General features: G+C 39.2%; 1 protein-coding gene across 1 annotated transcript in view; it reads right to left on the minus strand.

The window, feature by feature from the left end:
• The window catches only part of CD28 (CD28 molecule), a 73,721-nt gene extending 56,540 nt beyond the window's left edge, over window positions 1-17,181 (minus strand). The window contains exon 1 of the mRNA XM_069468099.1: window positions 16,828-17,181. The gene's annotated coding sequence lies outside the window, so the exon portion shown is untranslated. The remainder of the gene's footprint in view (window positions 1-16,827) is intronic.
• Window positions 17,182-17,737: the final 556 nt, after the last annotated feature.

Genomic DNA, 17,737 nt, shown 5'->3' on the forward strand with positions numbered 1-17,737 from the left:
ATCTCATTGGCTCTCAGGACAATCCTTGTCAGGGGTCCAGGGTTAGGGTTAGATGGTTACTACAGCTGTGGCAGGCTTAGGCAATGCGAAGCCCATGGAAACACATTAGTGCCCATTATTGTCAAAAATTAATATTAAATGTGTTTGGGCACCAAAACTATAATCTATGAGTCAGAATCCAAGTCTTAAGCCTCCAATTCCTGTTCTCTGTAGCATAGCAAGGTAATTTACTCTCCAAGAAAACAATCTTCTGTTTTCTAGACCAGTAGTTTTCAACGTATGAGGTTCCAAGATCAACAGCATTAGCATCACTTGGGAGTTTGTTAGAAATGCAAAATCTCAGGCACCACCTTAGACCTACTGAATCTGAAACTGCAGTTTAACATGATTCCCAGGTGATTTGTATTTACATTAAAGTTTGAGATGGTCCTAAAAATGTGTAATGGCCATTGGAAATCAGGAAGGTGACAGGGTGGAAGGGAAGTGAGGGATAAAAATCTACCTATTATGTACAATGTACACTATCCTGGTGACGGGTACACTGAAAGCCCTGACTTCAGCTTGATACAATTCATCCATGTAACAAAAAACACTGTACCTCCTAAATTTTTTCAAATAAAATAAAATAAATATTTTTTAAAATTCTAAGAAAGCTTACTATTGGAAGAAACAAAGAGAAACAATAAGAAATAAATCTTATTTCTATGAAATATAAAATTTAAAATAAAGTTTGAAAAACATGATTAAGGATGAAATTGAGAAAGTTAATAATCTGAATAAAAAAATTGAAAAAAATATGTCTCTGAAATTGACAGTACAGTCCCTTGTAACTTCTTCATTTAATTCTCTCACTAACCTTGTATATCAGGTATTGTCATAACCTCCATCTTACATAAGAGACACAAGAGTGGATAATTGACTGGATGTCACAAAGCCAGCACACAGAAGAACCAGGATTTGAACCCAGGCAGCTTGACTGTGAAATGTAGACTCTTAGCCACCACCTATAACAAGTTATTCTGATTGGAGCTGCAGTGGAGTCTTTTTTTTTCTCCCTTTTCCCATCACACTGCTTCTTTAACAGGAATTTCATTCATCAGTAACCAATTAAGCCTTTTCCTAAAACTAAAAATAATATATATCTATTCTAGTTGAACCAATATGTATTGAGATCTATTTTATAACAGGACTGAACGGGTGGGGCTTATAGTGTTAGGCTAATAAGCGTAGATGCTTAATAAATATTTGCAGAACCCATGAATCAGTGAATAATTTTATTATACTATGCTCAGTGATACAGGAGCAGAAGTGAGACACCTGTACACATTCTGGGGACTCAGACATTTCCTGTAAATGATGACTGTTGAGCTAAACCCATAAAGAGAGTAAGGGTCAACCAAGCAAAGCATAAGGCAAAAAGGATTCCAGGCATGCTAAAGAGCTGGGGCTTTATCCGAGGACTATGAAAAATCACTAACATATTTAAGGGAGCAATACAGATATTCAAATAGATATGTGTGAACGAATATATATTCATACATAAACATACACAAAAAAATCAAAATATCAAGAATGGATCCCCCAAAGCCTTTGGAATTTCAAGTCTAAAATCAACCATCAGGATTTAGATTATTAGTGATCATATTCTGTCAGAGTATACGAATGTATGGTTTGTAATTGAGGTCTTACCTTGCTATACATGGGAGAAAGGACTTAGTAGCCTATTCACCTACCCAACTAAAGAGCTAGAGAGACCAGGCCTGGATATCTTTAGAAAATAATGTGAAGCCCCTCCTTTAGCTTCAGTATCAACTCTTAGAAACAGTTACAGAAAATAGAAGCAGGAGAGCTAAATTTGAGTGACACACCAATTTTCTTTTTGACACCTAAGTGACACTCCATTAAGACATCTGCTCTTGAGTATTCCCCAGAAAGTGAAATTCCTCTCCTCCTTAGCTTCAGGCACATTATTTTTAAAAAAAAAAGTAGATTTCCTTGGAATTTTTATTAAGAATTTTACACATCCAAGCAATCATTTCCATACCTTAGTGTCTGTAAAATATAAATGCAAAAAAATAAATCTGTCTTTTTCCTTTCTCCTATTTTTGCTTACATTTTACTTTATCTCCAAAGAATTCAAAATTCATTGACTAGATTAAGTAACAGTATTTAGGGAGGCGGGGTTACTTATATCATCTGTTTTAGGCATCAAAGTATTTCCTCATCAAAGAAACCAAATTTTCTTAAGTTCTTTATTAGAGCTCCAGGATTAAAGATTTTTCCCTTGAGGTGTCTTGTGAAGCACAAATGGTTCAAAAGAAAACTGCTTTGGTTCTGAGTCGCCCAAACCAAAGTTCGGGCTCATAGGCTTCCTCTTCAACAGGGCGGGTTGGAAGCTGTGATGGACGGGGCCGCGCAGCTGGGAGTTCAAGGACAGTGTTTCTTCCTTGTCCAGACACCATCACGAACTTGGGATCCTCAAAGAGAGACATGACCCAAAAGAGCAGGGTCGCTCACAGGTCCAGCAGAGATCAAAGCAGTCCTCCTTCTGAGAAGCACCCTCAGCTCCCAGCCTGTCCTTACAGAATGTCATCAACAGTCTGCCCATGGGCGGAAGGAAAAAAGGCAAAGGGTGTGTGGGGGATGGCCGCTCATTTCCTGCCAAGACATGAAAGCAACTCAAGAATGTCCAACCACCTGCAAAAGCCTTGTTTGCCCTATAGACTTTTTTCATCCACATTTTGGCATTTCCAGTCAAAAAAATAATTGGCAACCCAAATATTTAATAAAATATTTTCTAGGGCAGATTCACAGTGTTGGAACTACCTTAAACCAACCCCATATGGCTATGAGAAACCCCATTTCAGCTGTTCCTTATATAAAGACTTGTTTCAAAGATCAATTCTTGAGGTTCTTTTCTTTTTTTGTCATAAAAGCATGAACAGCATTAAAGAGAATTTTGATGAATAAATCTTTAAATTATTTATAAATTTCTACCATTTCAATACAAGTATTAAGTATTATAATATTTACTGCAGAGTTAATTATATGAGCAAGCAAATATTTATATACACAGTTATGGGTCTATTTTTGAAACTACCTGCATGAAATGTTTTTCTATTTTACAAAGTACTAATGCCAAATAAAGCTTAAAACACATATGGGGTCATGCCTATATTACACTAGGCATTACACATTCATTCCTATTACACGAAAATTTTGGAAACATAAGAAAAACTGATTATTAATAAACAAGTGTTTGATAAATGTCATCTGCTTGGTTTGCCACCCTTTAGAAAACCATGAATATGCATTCGGTTTTTACCTCTCAGCAGTTCAACATTTCTTGGTCATACCAAAAAGTAGGTTACTGAAGAGACTAATTTAAACACATGTAGTCTTTTAAATGCTTTTGACCTCTAAGGTAAGAAGTTTAAAAATGACCACTGCCATACCACATCAAGTGGCTGATTATCTACTGTGATATTTTGTCTCTACGAGTACAGCCCAAATGTGGACTGTGTGAACCACAGTTGGCCCCAACAATGGCAAAAGATAAATGTTCCTCTTCTATTTCAGAAGAAAAAGAAGTGCAGTTTCCCCTACTAAAGACAAATCCCTCCTTATATGCTCTCAAGCCTACCTTCTCGCATCTCTTCTGGGAGCTTCTGAACCAGCCTTTGTTCCATCCCTATCCCCATCTATTTATCTACACAAATGCCCAAATTATATCAGTGTCTTCTCTCAAGCCTCAGATACTATTTCATCTCTCTCTTTCTTCTCTTTATAAAATCTCTTGGAATCTACACTCTCTGCCTCTACATCCTCATTGATCTCAGCTCAATCCTTGACATGAAAAACCCATAATTATAGATCAAAACATTCTATTCACTTCATCCTCTTAACAATCAAATCCACCAGCCCTCTCCCAGTCCTCATTCCATCAGCTTCTCTTCCTGTCTGAAACTGGTACCTCAAACCATTCTTAGGAATCTCCTTTGCACTGTCCACCACCTCTCCCTATCTGACTCTAGTTTCTTCTTCTCTATCTCCCTTGCAGACTCCACTTTCTCTTCTTTTCCTAGGAGTAAAGAAATTATGCATGGATATGCCCCTGGGCTTCTCACCTCTCTGGGCCTCATTCCTGTAAAGATTCTTTGTAGGCAAAAGATCCCCAAATGTGCCAATTCTGTCCTGAACTCCAGGTCCACATTTCTCACTGCCTGCTAGAGATCTCCACCCACATACATCTCAAACCCAGTATGTCCAAACTCCACTTAACTTTTCTACCAAGCCTGTTTCTCTTTCCCAAACACTAGGAGAAAAATCTAGGGGTAATCTTCAATCATCTTCCCTTTCCTAACTCCCACATTTAGTTACTATGTCCTGTATATTCCTCTGACACATACATTCCCACTATCGCCATTGCCTTCTGTCTGGATTGTTCCAAAAGCCAAGAGACGGATCTATGTATCCAGTCTCTTTCTTTCCTAAACCTAAGCACTGCTTCCAAAGTAACTCTTGAAAATATGGTTCTTTATGGTGTCACTCCCCTGTAAAGTGAAACCCAAATACCTTAACGTGCTATTCCTGCCCCCACAAAATAGCCTGTCTCTTATTGCACCTGCTCTCCTACTACAATAAAACTGCACACTTCAACCACCAGAATACCGCTTTGCCATTGTCCATGGCTGTTACTCCTGCCTGAAATGTTCTTCTCCACTTCTCAAACTCCTTTCACCCACTAAGACTAAGGAGCATTGCAAATTCTGCTTCTTCTGTGAAGGCTTCCCTGTTCTCTTGGCAATTTCTCCTTTCTCTATGAGACTTAGAACTCAGTGTCATTAAGGTAAAGAAATGTCTTTAGTAAGCTTACAAGTGTGTGTGAAGATTCTATTTTGTGCCAAATACTGTATTCAGGATACAGAGAATACACAGTCCCTGATTTCTGGAAACTTCTGCATGTGGGGGAGAGAGAATGCTTAGCGTGCTAAATTGTAACCGTGTGTGTGCATTCTGTGCTGGAGAAGCTCACGGGAGGCACAGGGAAGGAGCATGGAGCCCAGCCAAGGGCCCAGGATGACTTTCTAGAGGAGCCACACCAGAGCTGAGCCTGGAAGGGAGGATGGTTGTGCAGGCAGAGTTGGTTGTGAAGAGCATTTAGGGAGTGGAGAATCATACATAGAAAGACATAAGAGACCATGTCCCATTTCAGGAATTGAGGTAAACCAGTTGCCTGAATGAAGTGCACTGGGGAGGTGGGACAAGAGGCTGGAGAGACAGGGGGCATATTGCAAAGAGCCTTGAGTGCCCATATCAGTTATCTATTGCCACAGCGATGCCAAATTTAAAAATCATCCCAAACTATAGCTTAAAACAATAGTCATTTATTCTTGCTCATAAGTCTGTGGGTCAGCTGGGTAGCTCCTCTGGCCTGAACTAGGGTCACTTAGGCATCGACCGTCAGGGTGTGCATTCAAGAGGCACATCTGCTGATTTTGGCTGAGCTGTCTCACATGTGTGGGACTCAGCTGGCTGGGACTAGGTTTAGGATGGCCTTGAATCTTCTCCACATGTCTCTCACATCTGCAATAGGTAAGCCTGGGCATGTTCTCATGACATGGAAGAGATGAAAAGGAGAACACACCCAATTATGCAAGAGGGCACGTGTTTTTCAAGCCTCTGCTTGCATCATGTTTGCTAACATTACATGGCCAAAGCAAATCACACGGATAAGCCCAGAGTCAGAATGGGAAGCAAGTCGAAGACACAGGACAAAGGCTATGGAAACTGGGAGGGGCCATTATTGCAATCAATCTACCATCATGCTCTATAAAGGAGTTTGCATTTTATGCTTATACACAGGCTGTTATTCCTATTGATTACAAACTCTTGAGCACAGGGACTGTATTTTATTCATGACTATATTCCCCCATAGCAGTTAGCATAATATATTAATATATCCAAAATAGACACTCTATAAATTTTGGCAGAATATAACTGAATCCCTAGTTTATACAATAATTTATTATATATACACCACCTCTGAATTTTCTAAACCCTTTTCAACTATATTTATATTTTCAATTTCTATCATCCTTGGAGTACATAGTTCTATGTATTTAGTATCTGCTAAGCAAAATACTAATTCCTATACACTGCCTACATACTACCTCCTTTAAGCTTAGCCAGTCTAATTCTGTTTTTGCTTTTTTTTTTTTTTCTTGACAATCCTTGTTGTCGGCCAGGCTAATTCTAATGTTGAAAGGAATGGTGAACAAACTTGTGGGCTTTTTCCTCCAGTCACCCATAATTTTACAAATTTCAAACTGGCCCCCACTCTTCCAGAAAAAGGACTTCAAACTTCTTGCCCTACCCCCCAGCTGTTTAAACAAGGATTTTTCCTCTCCCTACCCTCCTCTCTCCTCTCCTCTCTTTCTTTTGGAGGAGCAACACAGAGCTGCTTTCAGGATTCCAGAGGAAATGCTTTGGTTTGGTTTGAGGCTTTCCAAATGTCATTACAGACTCGAGGCACCAAGTGTGTAGGTTACACCAAAGCAGTTTATAATTATGCACTGAGAAACAAGCCACCTAAATCCCTGTTCTGTGCACATCCTGCCTCCTGTGTCCTCATGCCTGTCCCCACAATCTACCCCCAGGGCTTGTCTAGAAATGCTGCCCAGGAAAATGGCCTTTTGCTGGGCATCAAGTGGCAAATACTTTGGAGTCATCTTTGACGCTTTTATTCCACACTCCGTATTCAATCTAGCAGCAAATCAGGTCAAGTGTATCTTCAAAATATGTCCGGAGTCTGACCACTTTGCATCCCTGCCACCGCCATCACCCTGGTCCAGACCACCATGATCTCTCACTTAGATGAGCAAAATAGCCTCCTGCCCACTCTAAAGCCCACCATGTCAACAGCAGCCAAAGCAACAGCCTGATCATGTCACTCGTCTGCCCAAGACTCTCCTCTTGCGCAGAACGAGAGACACATTTCACCATCGTCTATGAGGACCAACATGTTTCTCTCCCACCCCAGCTCATCACCCCCAAGTGCCTTCTCAGCTCACTGTGATCCAGCCATGATGGTCCTCTTGCTGCTGTTGAACATGCAGATCATGCTGCCCCCCTGGGGGTCTTCGTCTTTGATCTTCTTCAGCCTGGACTAGGTTGCCGCAGACACCCACAGGATTCATCAGTTCTCTGCTCAAATGTCCCCTCACAGAAGCCCTTTCCCGACCTCCCATTATGAATTAGCACTCATGGCTCCCTCCCTGCCGCATCACTTCTCTATTCCCTCCCTATCTGACATCTTATAGATTTACTTGTATACTTGTTTATCGTATGCCCCTCCCACTAACATTTAAGCTCAGCAACAGCAGGAACTTATCTGTCTTGTTCACCGTTTTATCCCCAGAAGCAAGAATATAGGCTTGGTGGAGGGTAGACCATCCACACGTATTTGAATCAGGCAGGTAGCTTTGCCCTGTCCACATGGCATAGAAGCCTTACGCATAGGCTGACTCTGAACGAGATTTGCTGGGTTTTATTCATCCCTTCTCTTTTTGGTCCACTCCTCAAAACTCCTCAGGATTTATATCTGTCTATGATACTAGGAAACTTGAGGAAAATGAATTCTGCAGTATTTAAAAGGGATCAACTTTAGATATTTACTTTAAGAAAAATGAAAAGAAAGTTTCTAGCCAAATTCCTAAATTAATGTGCTTAGAAATAAAATAAACTTGTCTAATCTCCCTAGAATCACTTGGGTAATGCTTAACATGGAGTGATAATACCACAAGCTTCTCTAAATGCAAGGCAGGCACTTGCCAAACTGATCCTTTAATACCAAAAAAATACCAACTTTTAAATATATACATTTAATGCCATTTTCCACATATCCACCTCCAGTTTATCAAACTATAAGGATCCCCTGTAAGTCCTGGCACATTATCCAGGCTTCACGGAGCTATCTCGTGTTCACCTGTCCCCTAAAGCAAAATTCTAGGTGTTGTGAACTGGAAAAGCAACCTCGCATTTGGCACCCCACAAGGAGAAGGGTAAATGTCTGCTTTCAGATGCCAGTGTAGGGCAACTGGGCAGGTACCCTCAGATGCATTTCTGTGCTTTCCATTCTGTTCTTCTTTTTCTTGTGATTTACTTTCCAGGGGTATAAGGCAGTGGTTTTCAAACAGGATGCTATGGCACCCCAAACAGTACTCTATGGCACCTCATTTATTTTTGCTGGAACTGAATATGTATACTGTCACACTGAGGTCTGTCAAGATTCATCTGCAAAGAGTAAAAGGTGTGGCATACTGGCACACCTACAACAAGGACAATTCTAAGCTTTCCAAAGCATATAAACGCTTTGTTCCATGAATATATTTTAACACATCAAGATAAGGGCAGTAAACTTGGCTGTCCTCAAGCTCAGACATGGCACTGACAGGCAAGCACGTGAGCCATACCCTTGCCCTACTTGCTTTTATGGCTAACATGAGATATTGTTTTATCATAATGGAGATGGTGACACAGTTCTGAGTCCTTTAAGCCCTTTATTTGTGGCCAATAATTATAGCACTTTTGTGCTACCAACAGAAAATTGAGAGCCTCTAGTATAACAGAAAGTTTTATACTTTCATGGAAGACCTGAGGAACAGATAACAGATTTATTCTGATTTTGGTTACCTGAGGATACTCCCTCACACAGAATATGGAATAAGGGGAAGGCTTAATTTAAGGACAGACTCTGCATCCCAGAGGCAATTTTCAGAAATGAATAGCCAAAGAAAATTAGACCAACCTTAAATCTGATGTCTCTATCGGAGGACATTCTATAATCTCAGAAATTCTCTTTACTTTAGTTTGTGCTTTGAGATATAACTCTCCCTCAGGGTGCCCAAAATAGAAGACTATGGTCATCATAGTGCCCAAAATTCCCAAAAGTGTTCCTCCTCCTCCTGCCTCTCTGTCTTTCAATTGAATTCTATTGGCAGCATTTTTTGTCCTTTGAAAGTTTGTGTCTGAACCAGGGGACAATGCCGAGGCCTCTTTTAGAGAAGTTTTTGCTTCAGTGAATTTTATAAGAGAAATTAATGTGAGAGATTCCCATCTCTGTCAATCATATTCATTCAAAATAATAGCAGTTGCCAGGACCGGAGGTTGTGGGGAGGACAGCAAAAGAGGGGGTAGAAGGTAATGTCATGAATTGTTCCCCTGCAGCTGGTATTTCTCAATAACAATTGTTCATGCAAAACAAAAGATCACTTCAGAAAACCAGGAACAGACAAGAGACAGGCCAAGAGAAAGAGATAATTATAATCATATTTTAGAGATCAAACAGCTTGAATTACATTTGCTGGAGTTAAGTTTCCTGGTCGTTTCATATGTAACATAGCAATTTAATGTACCCTAATATAATAATAAAATATAAACATAATGACAAACATATATAATGTTATCTCCAGGCATCTGCCATATAACAGGTTTCTTATCTTCTACTTTCTTATCTTCCACAGTGCTGGGGATAAAAAATAAGAGATAGTCTAACACAGGGAGGCAGTATAGCACAGTGGTTAAGAACAAGAGGCTTGGCATCACATCAGGTTAAAGACCCAGCTTCACCTCTTACTACTATGTGACCTTGGGCAAGTTTCATAACTTTCCCAAAGGCTCAATTTCCTCATCTGCTAAATGGAGATTGAATTTATCTACATTATTACAAGAATGAAGAGAGACAATGCATATAAAACATTGAGCTCAATACCTGGCCTGCAGAGTGCCTTAGTGAATGTTTGCACTTAGAGTCAATAAATGTATGAATAAACAAATACTTTGCTTTTCTTTACACCTCCCATTCTCTATCCTCATTCTACCCCCAAGCTAAGCAAAAAGGAGGGAAGTGTTTGGAAGTAGTTGCAACATGCTTGTCGTGCCAGATTGCTAAAGGAGAATGAGATGACTCTAACTTCCTAGGCCTGGCTCTGCTGTCAGATCAAAGGCTGCCACACAGCTGTGCTTGCTGTAGAGAATTCCTGCCTCTCTTCCTCTAGCATATCCCCTTTGGGGCTGCAGGACTCCAGTACATAGCAGCCACCGTGCCTGTGCACATGGGAGGTGAGGATTATGTGTAAGCACTCCAGTGGTTCCCATCCAGGAAGTAAGGCTTACAAAACTTTTATGTAAAGACATAGTCTCCTGGGGCGAAAGTCCACAGTGAGAATAAGAGACAGGTGTGGGACGTAGGACCAGGAGGCTCTGGGGGAAAAAAAAAAATCTTTCTCTTTTTTTTTTAAAATAGACAAAAATATGAAGTGTTACTAGCTTTAGAGCTTAGCTATTTCCCTAAGCTATTTACTTAACTGTCCACAACTTCTTCAAAACAACATCAAGAATGACCACGTAACCAGAAAAAAAAAAAAGGGGGACATTATTTAGGTCCATGTGAACAATTAAATCAAGGAGGAATTTTACAATTACAGGTTTGCTTTGACAAAAGAACCAAAAGGCCCTCTGCACGCCAAACTGATTTTATAACTGCTTTGGCCTTAAGAAGAACTGGGTGGTACTTTCTCTTGCACTGACTTACAGACTCTGAATGTTCACACCAGGAGTAAGAAATCTGGTCACACGCAAAATCCAACTGCTGTTTCTAATGAGATGCTATTAAAACAACTTTTTAAAAATATTTCCAAAAAAAATACAGAATGCATAAACATGAAGGTATTTGCCTGTGTCAGAAGTTACAGAAGTGCTAAACAACACTAAGCTTAACTGGCCCAAAGCCAAGTGAAGCACTTCATCCTGATGGAAATTATAGTGCTGTCATTGTGTTGTAATAAGCCTCTATAAAATGGAGCATTGAGTCTGAATAAAAAATGAATCAGGATCTGGCTTCCTTGGAGAAAAGAGGAGAAATGTATTTTTGCTTACATGGAAGAGGATAATCACTTGTTCCCATGAAATATATGTTTTTGTTCATCTTTTTTTAAAATTCTGTCTTTCAAAGAGAGCTATCTTTGACCCAAATCTGAAAATGCTTATATGTAGAAGATGTTGCCATATTTTGCTCTATAGATTTTTAGAAGAGCACATGCTGTTTATAACTGGCTTGATGTACAAGAAATTTAGGTGGAAGGAAGCAAGCTCTGGAAATAGGACACACGGGTGACACTGCATTTTCCTGAGCTGCCTCCAGCAGCAAGTGTAGAAACCTTGTCAAAACTCAGTGAGCAGGTCCATGAGATGTTCCCACACTTTTAAGACTCAACTGTTACGGGGAAAATAAGCTCAGCTTAAATGGAGAAAGGTAAGCCTGGTAAAACCAGTAATTGTGCTAGTACAAAAAGGCTCAAGCAGGTTGCAATCATGAAAGGTTGGTCGCTAGTGGGGCAAGAACAAAGATCACTGTAGTTCAACTTTCATATTTTTATTTTTTATCTTTTATTCCCTGGAATTGTATAATGTGGTGCCTTAGGCTAGAGACTACCTAAAGTTATTTTTTTACCCTAATAAAATACTCTTACAGTTACCACTACCTAGCCCAAACCTATTCTTCTCCTATTTCAATACTCCAAGCACCTCTTTCAGTTTTGAAAAACATAAAAACCTTATTGTTGTCAACTGACACATGTTCCAAATTTATTTTATGGAGAGTCTCAGCCCCTAATCTCTATTAACTTTTAGCTTCTTATTGCCTTCAATCTAGAAGTTGATGTGTCCACTAGAGTGGAAGACAAGAAAATAGCCAATGGCATATACATACATACATATACATATATACATAAAAGGATATCTGTACCTTTGAGGAAATAACAATATTTACAGGCGTGCTTCATTAAGTATTATAGTAGGCACCTTGCTAAAGACTTTAAAATATGATCTCCTTTAATATATACTACATTTGTTTGTTTGCTTGTTTGTTTTGAGACAGGGTCTCGCTCTGTTGCCCGGGCTAGAGTGCAGTGGTGTCCTCACAGCTCACAGCAACCTCAAACTCCTGGGCTTAAGCAATTCTCCTGTCTCAGCCTTCCAAGTAGCTGGGACCGCAGGCACAGGCCAGCAAACCTGGCTAATTTTTCTATTTTTTGTAGAGACGGGGTCTCGCTCTTGTTTAGGCTGGTATGGGACTCTTGGCCTCAAGTGATTCTCCCACTTTGGCCTCCCAGAGTGCTAGGATTACAGGCGTGAGCCACCACGCCCAGCCCATACTATATTTTTTGAAGTAGAAGTTATTATCTTCATTTTACAGAGGAAGAAATTAAGACTTAAAGAAGTCAACCAACTTGCTAAGAGTTGTAGATCTAATAAATCCAGAGACTCAAGAGTTAAATCAGGCTGATTTAATATCCATTACACAATGCTGCCTCCCAAGCTCCAGGTCTGTTTGCCCTGGGCAAATATTACAATTATATTTCAGAAGCAAAGGAAAAACAGGGAGGTGGAAGCTCCTAAATGGGGAAGAAGCCAATGGAAACTTTTGTGGCTATTTATTCATCCACAAAGTTTATTAGGGGACAAACACACTGTACCAGATCTTTGCAGAGTCACAGTGCTGTTCCTGCCTTCAGGGAGCTAACATTTTGATTGGAAAGACACCTAAGAATATAGGTCAAACTCAAATAAGTACTGGAACCGAGGTATACACAAAGTATCATGTGTAAAAGGATGGAGGAAGAATGGATTTTTTTCCAACTGCTTGACAAACAGTTGGAAAGACTTGTTTTGCCTGCTAATCATTAATATCACATCCATTTTAATATACTCATTAAGAGCATTTAACATGTGTTTGCCAAAATTAATGCATATTAATTTTGAATATTTGAAGACTTTCAAGTCAGTGAACTGAAAAATCTTCTACACTCTGAAATGTTGGTAGCAATGAAAATTGGTAAAAAAAAAAAAAATTAAGTTTTTGGAAAGCAAACCAGTGACATGGATCAGACTTTTAGGAATTTATCAACTAATAAGCTATTGAGATAAAGATATTTGCATGTATAAGGATGTTAATTCAGTCCTTGCTTATTATAATAATAAACTGGAAACAAACTGATGTCCCTCAGCTGAGGATTAATTAAATTCTGGTACATCCATACATGCAATGGGCTGCTATGAGGCTGTTAAATAGAATTTAACACTCAGTAAAGGAAAGAAAATCTCCATGGCAGATTGCTGAGTAAAAGATGAAGTACAAAAGAATACTATATCATTGACATTAAAATACATACATATGTATACATACATGTGTACACACATACAGGCACACATATTGTGGATAAAATAAATGCGTAGAAAGATATTGGGAAGGATGTTTACCAAAATGTTGGCAATGGTTGGAATTAGGATGGCTTTCCTTTTTAACACTTTTCTGTATTGCTTGGAGTTTCTGCATGAATCTATTATTTTTGTAATCAGAAAAGAGAAACAAGAAAATAACTTTTGGGGAGGGGAAAGAATGTAGCTCCTTTTAGATTTAAATATTATAAAACCATATATTCCAGAACTAGCATTTCAAAATATATTTCTATTGAAGGAGTAGTAACACACCTTGAACAAAACCCTTTCTTCATCAGATAATAGATTTGAACTTGCTTTATGGATTTGTCATCATCAGAAAATCATAACCACATCAAAGCTTGTGGACATGAGGTTGGACTTGGCTCCCTTGTTCTTCAATGCAGAGGGACAATCAAAGTGAGCCAAAGGTTCCATTTAGCATTTAAGGTATATTCAAGCAGGGAAAATGAAGGTCTATGCTTTTTATTTGAGTTCACTCTAGAAGCAACCAGGAATAAAATCTGACTAACTTTGAGGGTCTTTCTAAGGTGATTCTGCTGATTTGTAACCTGGCTTCATGCCAAAGACCCCAAGTAGCCGGAAGAAATACGCTGTACTTTTGTTCTCCTTTTCTTCTTTCTTTACTACTAATTCTGTATTTACAGACTAAATGACAGGAGTCCAAAAGGTATTCCTAACTTTGTATACATTATAATACACACCTCCAAAACCATTGCAACTAAGGAAGCAGGCATTACAGACTCATTTAATCAATAACATAAAGAAACAACATCATTTACTTTAGGTTATATGAGTCAGATAGATGGCTGATGAAAGAAACTAATTTGCACGACGATTCCTGGGTTTTTGTTTCCTCATGTGCAAAATAAAGCCTTTTTCATGCCTAACATTCTACAATTCTATTATTTACAGTTCTAGGAAATGTGCTCTTGAGGGCTTAAAAGTTGCATGGTTCTCAATAGATGACATTTCAGAGAAGAATTTATTCCAATTATGGGAGTGAACTGATTATATCAGAAGTATGTGTACTTGAGACATTCCTGTCATTACTAAAAGAGCAAAATTATCAATTTCTAAACTATGGTTAAGTGGATTTGATGTAAATAATCTCATGCTAATTGCTGAGATTTAATGAAAACATATATAACTCAGGAATGAGAAGTAGAAAAAAATTATCAAGAGGAGGAGGATGAAGGAAAAGTTGTTTTTAAAAATAAAAAGTGGCCAGATAAAGTGGTTCACACCTATAATCCCAGCACTTTGAGAGGCTGAGACAGGACAATGGCTTGAGGCCAGGAGTTCGAGACTAGCCTGGGCAACATAGCAAGACCCTGTCTCTACAAAAACAATTTGTTTTTAATTAGGCAGGCACAGTGGCTTGCACCTGTAGTCAGTCCCAGCTACTCGGGAGGCCGAGGCAGGAGGATTGCTTGAGCTTAGGAGTTCAAGGTTATAGTGAGCTGTGATCTCGCCACTGCATTCTAGCCTAGGTGACAGAGCAAGACTCAGTCTCTAAAAAAAGAAAGAAAGAAAAAAATTGTAGAAAAATCACCTTAAAATTTTTTAAATGAATTGAATTGAGGGGAAATAGCCAGAAAAGGGAAAGCCAGTCTCTATAACCAGAATGATACAGACATTTACTCAATTCATATTTTAATACGAATTTTCCTAAATTGACCCAGAATCTGGCCCAGATGCTCCTATTGGTCAATCTGAGCAATTCTCATCACCTTGAAATAAATGATGTATCATCCACAGCTTCCAAAACAAGAAAAGTCCTTAACTGCCATACACATATCTGAGGTTAAAAACCGAATCATTTTCTATAAAAGCATATAATTTTCAAGTTTCCCTAGGGCCAAGATGAAAAGAAAGCTCTCAGACTTGCAAGTAGTTTAGTTTGCCCTTTTATGAATGTTAAATATTTCAATCTCTGACAGTAGGAAATTTCTAGAAATTTCTCCAGCAGTAAATCCTCACTTAACATATTTTTCCAGGATATAAAAAAGAATAACTTAGTTGAACATTCTGAAAATTAAATAGAGAGGCAGTGGGTTGTTGCACGAAAGAGCAGTGTGGGATCAGTGGATTCGCCTCTTGCCCAGAGCGTGAGCTCGGGCCATTCACTCAGCCTCTGAGCTTTACTTCCGTCAACTGTAACAGCCTCTTTTCAGAACTTCAGAGTCAGATGATCTCAGTTCAAATCCTGATCCTACTATTTACCAAGCATGTCTGAATTTGAGCAATTTACTTACCCTTTTTAAGTCTGTCTTCTCATCTACAAAAATAGAATAAGAATACTCACTCCACAAAGTTGTTGTTGATAATTAAATGAGGAGTTACATATAATATGCTTATGAGATAAGAGGTGATTAATAAATGTTAGCTCCCTTCCTCCCCAGCTCTCCTTTTCTGCATCCTTGTCCTATTTCTTTAGAAATATAATTTAATACTTTATATCTTTAAAGTGTAATGATTTTAATTCATTTTTAACTTCTGTATTGAGGTACAATTTACATACAATAAAGTATGTAAAGAACACAAACATCAATTTTTATCAGTGCATACACCCATGTAATCACCACTCAGAGCCAAACATAGAACACTCATTTACAGCACACACACACACACACACACACACACACACACCCCAGGGGAATCCTGCATGCCATCTCCAATCAACACCGCTCCAGAGGTAACCCTTATTGTGCTTTCACCACTATCATTAATCTTAAATATTTTTAAATGATATCAAAAATAAATGACAATATATCCATACCAAGGAATAAAAAAGCAGTAGTGAAAACACAGAGGTAGAGCTATACATACTAACATGGAAAGCTCCCAAGAACACACTGCTCTGTATCCCTGATGTAGTTAAAAATTAATAACATAAATGATAATTGAATGGTAGAGGGAAAGAAGGAGAAGAGGTATATGATACACAAAGCACTTTGAGTCTTTTTTAAAACCTCACCAAGCAAGCCCTCCCTTAGACCAAACTGAAGTCAGCCACCCACCAGCCACCTAAATTGGAAGCATCGAAGGACCATATATTTACAGAAGAAAATGTACTCCTTTCCCTCTAACTTGGGCACCACCACATCCTGAGCTGAAATTCCTCATAATCCTTGCAGGGCCCCACCTTCCCTACCCTCAGCCAAAGGGCCAGAATGAAGGACAGAGAGCCCTGCAGTTTCGGAGCATTGCAGCCTTGCTGTGCAATAATATGGGTGCCAGTGCTGGGGTTTAGCAGACTCTTCCTAAAAGTCACAACCCAATGTAGTTTCTCCTGAGAAGCAGCGAATAAACTTAGCCTCAAAGAGTATGGTGATGGCCAAAACCAATCTAATAGGGCAAGGCCTTGTCTCAGAAAGTTCTGAACCTATCTAATTTGCATCTATACCTTCAAACTAACTTTTCGTTAATATCTGGATTTAAGTAGTAAACAACTGAATGATTCCAAACAAAGCATTTAAGTAACAGCTTGATTTCAAACTAAGGCAACAGCTGGTGTTTGAATACCTCCTTAATTCTCCCTTGCAGGTAATGTGAGTGGGTGGACAGATGCACAGTGGTTGCACTTCAATCCATTTTCTTTTTCAGTTGCCAGCCTGAGCCTTGAGAACCTCCTTGTTAACAATTCTCACAGCCAAAAATCTTCTCCAGTGCAACGTAAGCTTCTTTCCTCTCGTCCTGCTATTTGCGGAGTTGGAAAACAACCGATGTCTTTCTTACAATGACTCTTCAAATCTGTTGGACCTTTATTCTCTAAGCTAAATAACCCTACAGCTTTTTGGCCTTTCCTCATAGCTCTTATTTTCCAAGCCTCAATTACATTTTTGCTCTTCTCTGGAGTCCTGCCAGTTCCCCACGTCCTCCTGAATGGGAGACACAAAGTAGCCACAGTTGAGGTCAGACCAGTGCTGGGAAAAGCAGACAGGCCACTTCCTGCCCTTTGCCTTCCACCCATCTCACTATCTTATTGGCTTTGTCAATAAACGGCACTTACTTAACTCATTCTGTCAGGGCTGCCATACTAGGTTGAAGTCCACCTTTCCCCATCTTGCCCCTCAGCGTTCTGATTTTGTCCTGTAAACTTTTTGCACTTACCCCCTTCAAATTTTCTATCTAATTCAAAATGTCTTACCCAAGAAATTGCCTGAGTCACTTTACATTTGATCCTTCCTTTCTCCACTTCCTCACACAAACTCCTGCAAATTCAGGAGGTGCCTTTCTAGAAGCCAAGCCACTGATCAAGATCTCCTGAGATTTTCCCTATCTCTTCCACACCGTCCCGAAGCAAGTACTGCTGACATTATGGTCATAATAACCACTATTTGAGAGATTAGGCCAGCAGATGTGACATGCATCCTTTCATTATTTCCTCACAACAGCCATATGAAAGCAGATCTTATTATCCACACTTTATTGA

This window comes from Eulemur rufifrons, chromosome 1 (genome assembly GCF_041146395.1).
Source record: "Eulemur rufifrons isolate Redbay chromosome 1, OSU_ERuf_1, whole genome shotgun sequence".
In the NCBI taxonomy this organism is placed as follows: domain Eukaryota; kingdom Metazoa; phylum Chordata; class Mammalia; order Primates; family Lemuridae; genus Eulemur; species Eulemur rufifrons.